This window comes from Diadema setosum, chromosome 2, assembly GCF_964275005.1.
Source record: "Diadema setosum chromosome 2, eeDiaSeto1, whole genome shotgun sequence".
Classification (NCBI taxonomy): domain Eukaryota; kingdom Metazoa; phylum Echinodermata; class Echinoidea; order Diadematoida; family Diadematidae; genus Diadema; species Diadema setosum.
Genome location: NC_092686.1, coordinates 47,544,996 through 47,553,063, shown reverse-complemented (window position 1 = coordinate 47,553,063; position 8,068 = coordinate 47,544,996).

Genomic DNA, 8,068 nt, shown 5'->3' with positions numbered 1-8,068 from the left:
TCAACTCGGCTGCGCCTCGTTGAATGGATCATTTCATCTTTCACCTCATGAAATATTCTGTCCATTGCACTCATTAACATTCATTAATTTGTATACTAATGAACACTGAAATGGCAGAGAGACCAACAAATTAATATTCAAACAAATGGGGCAAAAACATTTTTCTTGCAATAAAAAGCAAGTATTTATTGAAAACAATCACAACAGGAAATGCAATCAAGGCGGCTCAAAAAAAAAAAGTATGCCACACCAAACCATTTCATAGATATCCTCTGTATTCTGAAAATAAACTCATTTTTATATCATCTCATAAATCTGTATAGTGCATGAACATATCTTACACAGGTCTGGGTAGGAAATTTATTTCTCGCATATATATCGCCTCAAGAATCTAATGGAAGAAAAACTCAACAAAAGGTGAAAGGAACAGAAATACTGGCACGAAACCTCTGACATATACAAAGTAAAGTAGTGTGGCTCTTATAACATTCACTCGGTTCTTTCTAGACTGATAAAACATATAAAGGAATTCAAATCACAACAAAGGGCACTCATGCTACAGAGGGTAGCTTTTTTTTGCAATGTGCATAATACAGTAGTGACAATGGTATACAGTGTACTCCTGTTATAACGAACATGGTTATAACAAAATTCCAGTTACAACGCAGTAAAAATTCAGGTCGCAACATTATCGGCTCTCTGTTTTTTATCGTTTATTTCTTCAGTTTATTACAAGTCTTGATACAAGAAAACTGCTGGTTCTGAGGACTTTGTTATAACGGGAGTCCACTGTACTGTCGATAGATGCATGGCAGTCATAAATTCAGATTCACTGCCGGCAGCCCACAAGCACATTTCACCAAATGAAGAAAACATACATCTCTTACTTGCAGCATGCCATCTTCCAGATAGTTTGATGTTCCCCTTTAAACTACCAGGGTAAAATACACACATTCAGACACAAATAACACAGACCCAAATATAAACTGGCCTCACAGCCTCTCCCAACACTGTAGCAAGATGACCAATGACCACTGACCATCTATTTCCATACAATTTGATAAAGAAGCCAACTCTCCTAACTGGAGAGTATTTTGCCCTGCCTCAGAAGAGCTAGTCAACTTGACTGGGAAAGGCATTGTACTGGATGTTCAGAAGTTCCCATGATCACCCATTTTTCCTGCATTATTTAAAATGGAGTGTTATGCAATATTTGACAACTACCAGTGGATATTCAAATAGAGAGAGAGAGAGAGTGAGAGAGAAAAAAAGATGAAATAGTGAGTTCTTCAATGTGCACATGCAAGCATATTTGGCATAATGAGTGTAATATCATGTTACATCATTTTGTTGTACATCCCTTACATTTCTTTAATCTATGCTACATACCTGTGTCTTGTTCAAATGTATTCTACGTATGAAGTATGCAAATAAAGTAATTTCCACAAATGGATGACAAAGCTGAAATGAACTGGAATTGAATCAAATTTATAAACATTTGTCAGCCATCCAATGACATTCTTCCCTCCTTGTGTTTGGCTGCTATTCACCACTGTACAAATACAGCACACAATAATACTTGTATCTCATCCTGAACAGACTCACACACATGCTACAACACCATGTGGTTCTGCCTGAAGTTCCATTAGTTTTGCATAACTATGCAAACTTACTGCCAAACTTGAGGGCCAACACCATGTGGTTCTGCCTGAAGTTCCATTAGTTTTGCATAACTATGCAGACTTACTGCCAAACTTGTGGGCCAAGCTATACTACGAATATATTACTGTGCATATTTCAGCTATTTTGTGAACACCAGTATTTAATGGTTTGAATTTCTCAATGAAGAATCTGATAAAATTTTGAGAAATAGTAAATCATTCCGTTTGTAGATTGGGTCAGAGGGTGCCTGAGCTTTCAATTCTACCAGAATCTTCACTGGAGGCAAAACAACCTTTCTCAACATGTAGATAATTTCCCCGTTATACACAAAGACAGAAAAACACACAAACACACAAACAAACCACCATGTCATCAAGTATACACTCCCTGACTTCACACTTAACATGCATCGTCTCTACTCCACGAAAGTATTTTTTCGAATATTATTTGGTGACGCAATTACCCTTATTCACAAAGGTGGTTTAAATTTAGTCAATGGTTTATGCAAATTTCTTTTACGTAAATGTGTGTGACAGATTGCGTATGTCAACAAACATCCAATAACTGCACACTGATACTTGCATGTGTAAGGTATGCTTATTGCACACCCGATTTTATTCCATGGACTAGATTTAGGTTTTGACGTTCAAATCATCTTCATGAATACCTGTGTAATAGTCTAGGCTCAGAATCCACAGCAAAGGCTTTTGTGCAATAAAACCACAGTAGAATCACTCTAACATTCCTTTCCACACACTGCACCAACATTTCTCTTTGTTTGTTGGTGGGTGTTTTGTTTTTCAATTTTATTCTTTCTTCTCAGTCAGGAATATGCCCTGACTGATCTGTGAGATGCTTAAAACTAATCTCTTTTTATTTCATTTAATAATAAAAATTGTAACTGAGCAATGCACATCCACCACTCAGTAAAAAGAAGAAATGCAGCATCAAATGCAAAGAACACACTCACCTAACATGCTTTGACCAAAGAATAAAAGTATTCAAAAACATACAAATCTGACCTCATGAGAGAGCAAAGAATATGGCAAAATGAAAACAAAACTCTAGCAAGGAACTATGTAAACCTAATAAAGCTTTAAACACAAACATAGAAAAATAAAATTTATGAATCTTCAAATAATCATAACTATTCTTCGTGGTTGAAGGCTGTGAATTCCTTTTTCTCGCCATCACAGAGGTCTCATTGAAGGCTTATTAGAAAGGACAACTAATCTGAAACACATATGACATGTAATCCCTCCAATCTTGGAACACTTCCATGAAAGCTTTGAAATCTTTATCTCCTCCTTGGAATATGCGTTCTCAACATTGCTGTTTCTGTTGTCAAGGCAGGACTTGACATTACTTTTTTTTTTTTTGCCCAGTGGCCCATTTTAGGCCACCAAAATCTTTAAATCTGAAACTTGGTGGCCCCCAAAAAATATATATAGTGGCCTGAAATATAAGCAAAAGTTACAATCCATGTTGAATTTCAGTTGCCCGATTGGGCCACCAAAAGATAAATTTGGTGGCCCGACACCATTTTTAGTGGCCCCAGACCACTGGGCCACTGCTAATATCGAGCCCTGTCAGGCAACCTCAAGTCTGGTATGACAGCTTTATAAATCACCAATGTGACTCTGCAAAGACTAATTTGAACCACTAAACATAGTCCAGCTGAGACAATTTGTAAAACAGGCAGCAGTACATGGTCCTACACTTTACTCACTCCATGTGGATAGAAAAGACCATTTCATTCTACAAGTTTCCAAATTCAGCATTTTCTATCATATACATGTACATTTCTGGGTATGTGATGACAAAACCAAGACAGAGAACAAAACATTTTGGAACAAATGATTGTAACAAAATGGAATACTAAGACATGATCAAAAAAATCTCACAGAACTACAGCATGCCTGACCTCCACTCCACTATTGGTCTGTGTTACTACAAAATACTTTCCTATAATACTTGCTTCACTTCAACCTTTTCTGATGCAAACACATAATCCACATTGTAATGTGGAAAAATTGTCACTGGAGTAATGAAACAATAACAATGAAATAAAATCATGGTCATTACAGAAAATTTAGCACCATCATATACTGTTACCAGTATTTCAAATATATACATTTAAACTCTACACAAATTTAAATAAACATTACTTTGGTAATATTTCTTTACCATCCATTTCATTTTTTTTTCCACATGTAAGGATGCAAGTCTGTGCTGGACACAAACTGACTTCAATATTTGGCACTTGCTAGAAACGACATTTTCCAAAGAAAGTATTTTTAAATATGAGGTGACCTGTTCTGTTTTCTGAAATTCACCTCCTGCAAGTAGATATATAAGTCAATGAACTACAGTTCAAGCTCTGTTAATGTCCTACAAAAGAGACCCAATTTTATTTTCAACCCCAATGATGAAAAGGTTAACACCAGTGATTGAAAAGATTTTTCTGCATATTTCTTCTTAATAATACCACAATGCTCTTCCAAAAGTCCTCGCACAAATTTGGGAAACTGTTTTGATAACAGTAACACGAAGAATTCCCTCAGTTTCACATGTCTAAACAAACAAATCATACATGTGCAATGTATTTCACATTTAATAGGAGAAGGTTTGAATGCATCACACTACAGTACATACTAAATTGCTAGTTGCTGTATCTGATTGGATGAAATATGATTTGGTACATACAAGTAACATGACTTTTACCCCTGATGTCCATATCCATGTTTTGTGTTGTTTTCCTAATTTTAGGACATGGTATTTTGCATGACCGTCTGGACAATTTTATACTAAATGGGGAGATGTATTCACTGCATGATCAGTGATATCAAACTGATTTCAATCAGAGCCATTTACCATGATTATGGAGCAGCCATGCAACGCTGGACCTGACTAGGTCAATACAAGTTCTCTAGACTAACAAGCATTCCGATGCATTTCTTGACTAAATATACAAGTTTGACTCACATAAAGAGATAAAGCCTCATATACCACACTGACTCGAGTTGTGCAGAGAAAACCTGAGAATTCTAGAAAAATTGAAGTCCTCTGTCCACAAAGATAATTGGGGGAACATTTAAACAGCGACCAGCAATACCGACAGTGGAGAGATGCCAACCTTTTAAATAATATTTGTAGTATGATGAGGGCTGAAAATGTGCATTTTTTTTTTTTGTAGAGTGAACAGTATTTTAATCTTTCCTGTAATACATGTGTGTAGTAATACAATTGGGGAAAACAGTAATTTCCATCAAATTTGCTGTATTTTTGCACAAAATAAAAACACAGTAAGAAGTACTGAAAAAAAAAGAAAACAGTAACAGTTGGCATCTCTGACAGTGAGATCACATCTTTCTCTGTGTAGACTGTTACCTTCCTTTACAACTCCATTCCAGATTACAAAGTTCCATAGAAAAATGCTCAGCAGTGAACTCACAGAAAGTTAGATTACAGTATTCATTACTAGCAAGGGAGGCACACAAGAGAGAGAGAAACTTTAGCATCTTGCCATGGAAACCAAACTTATACATTTTACCTCCTCTGAGATGAGAAAGACAGAAAGAGACAGGTATCATGCTTGTACCTCTATGTCTTGCAAGATCAAGTACTCTTGTATGAATCTTTTGTCAACTAAGATCTAACCTCACCATCAAATAAAACCATTTTTTTTTTTCTGGAAAAAAATGGCTTATTGAGAAGCCAATATTATATTTCATACAATACAAAATCACTAACATTTCTCTTTAAAATCTTAATACCATTTTCTTGTTTTATCCTTGTGGTTCTCTTGATGACAAAAATTGTCAAGTCCAGATTTGTGAAATATAATGCGCACAAAATATCAAAGCATATATACAGCTTTGCTTTGGTATGTTTTCATTGCAGATGACTGCTATAAAAGCTATAAAACTCTGAGCCAGTAGACTTACTCAAATCACTGTACTTTAGCACACAAATTTCTTTAAATGCTATTTTCCAACGTGTGACTGATCACAGCCTAAATTCAAGTTACCTATTCTCCTAGTAACTTGGTCCTTGGTTGCTGCAAGTACAATGTACAAGGTAGTAAGAAGGTATGGCATTAAAAAAGAAAAGTTTCAGTCATTATCTATAAATGTGGCTCATGCATCCAAATACACTCGAGTTTTTACTGCTGGATCAAGAAATTACAGTAAACACACTGGCTGCAGATCACTATCACGCTTTTACAACAACAACAAAAATGACTCAATTCAACTGCAGTGTAATAGAATGAAATAAATGAATGTTCTTTGGAGTAATTTATCAAAAAATGACTGGCAAACATTTTTGCTTGATGTAAAAAATCTCATCAAGTTAGCAGTTTATCAATTTTCAGCCATTTTGCTGTCTTCAGTTATCTGAAGAGTAATCTTTAAAATGCAAATTTGACAGTTCAGCATTATTGCAATCATAAACAAGAGTCATTCTTGATGGGTGATCTGAATGCACCGTCTAAATGGAAAGTATTCTTCTTGTGGCATCTGGAAGACATTTTGTTCACTAAAGTTATATCTCTTGCACATCTCACCACACCCATCCATACTAAGGACTCTACTAATACTCTCCTCAGATTTGCAAGATGTTATGACAACTTAAGTACCAGTAATTCACACCTGATTTCAGAAAGGTCCACAGACAAAGTGCAGGAGTTTGAAAGGTGTGTGAAGAGAAAAATATACTTTGATAAGATAGTTTGTGACTGATGGGGTGAAAACTACACACACTTAAAATACATGTGTACTGCACAATTAAAGTTGATTGGCTGGACGCTGTGAGGCCATCATTAAAACATGATCAATGTAATCTCAGCTTCAGAGTAACAGCTGATACATACATTCACTGATCATAATCTCATTTGTTAAGTCATATTGATTATGAGATCAAGGTGAATTGAGATGTATTAACAAGCCTTATCAGTAGAAGACACAAACTTTTCTTAATATGATTAACTTGACATGATCTCTAAGTTGCTCCAGATCACAAAAGATAACATACCTGTATTTGTTTGTTATCGAGTGATTCCAAGAGATCGACTAAATACTCGACAGAGACAGAGCTCATAATAGATTTTCATCGTTTTTCTTTATAAGCTTTTGATAATGACAGCATAGGGACAAATAAAAAATGTGAAATAATAATCTATTACTGGCAGCATGTAATGGCAGCTGATGGTTGTCAGTGTCATACATATTATCTTTCATACCATCACAGCACTGGTGCATGTCCACTGCATTTGCACGTCTGAGTTGTTTCACTGTGCCAAACTTCTCAGCAATACATGTACTTTCAGTAGAGCAGCAGCAAATTAGACAAATCATACCTGTTTTAACATTATTTCCACATACTTTGACAATGTGCAGCGATATAAAGAGTAAATGCATCAAATACAACAACCCCTAACAATCTTTTCTAATGCCCACATGCTGTTTTCACATGCGTACTGCCATTCACTCTTTTTTGTGCTTTACAAATGACGTGAGACAGTGCAGCTGCTGCATAAAAATGATTTACATCCAACTTGGATCAGCAAAGTGGCAGCTATAGTGCCAGATTAATCATTAACATAATACTTCTCACCGTTCATGAATCATGTTATGTGTAAATCATTAACTCACATGAAAAGAAACAACTCGCTGGTATGCACGATAGTAGCATTTTTCACCCCACTGGCTCCATACATCTTGAGTGCCATTCCATTTCTGTCCATCAGGTATGCATGCATTCAATGGCTTATGCACAATGAATGGCATATCAATCAGTTTTCAAGGTAATTACATTCATCAAACTATGTAATCAAACATTGGAAGGAGTTTTGATGATATAAAACAATTTGAATGGTGTGAAGCATTACTGCATGAGACAAGGGGGATTGCACAGAAATTACTGGTAGACATTTGCTCCATTATATCCCTCTAAATATCTCATTCACACTCAAACTTTCCAATCAGCATATTTCATTCAGTTCTCATCAAATGTACACCGGAAGATGCATATTTTACACTTATTCACCTGCTAGTCATCATTTCACACTATTGCTTTAAAAAAATGAAGAAAAAACAGCGGGATATACCAAAGTTTGACTTCATTCAATGCTTCACTCCATAACCAGGTAGAACTTTGTTAAGCTAACTCAGATAAACATACTCATAGCTCCTATATACATCTCCTCTTGTTCAAGTCCACCCATGTACACAATTTCTGTGCCTCCTTCATAAGCGATATCAAAACCTAAACACTAAATAAGTGAGAAAAAAAAAAATGTGGATTAGAATGCTCAAAGGCATCTCTAAGCCATAGCATGCTCATCATGTAGTTCAGATTTAGCCCAAAACATCACATTCCTGTTTATATGAAGCAAATACAGTCA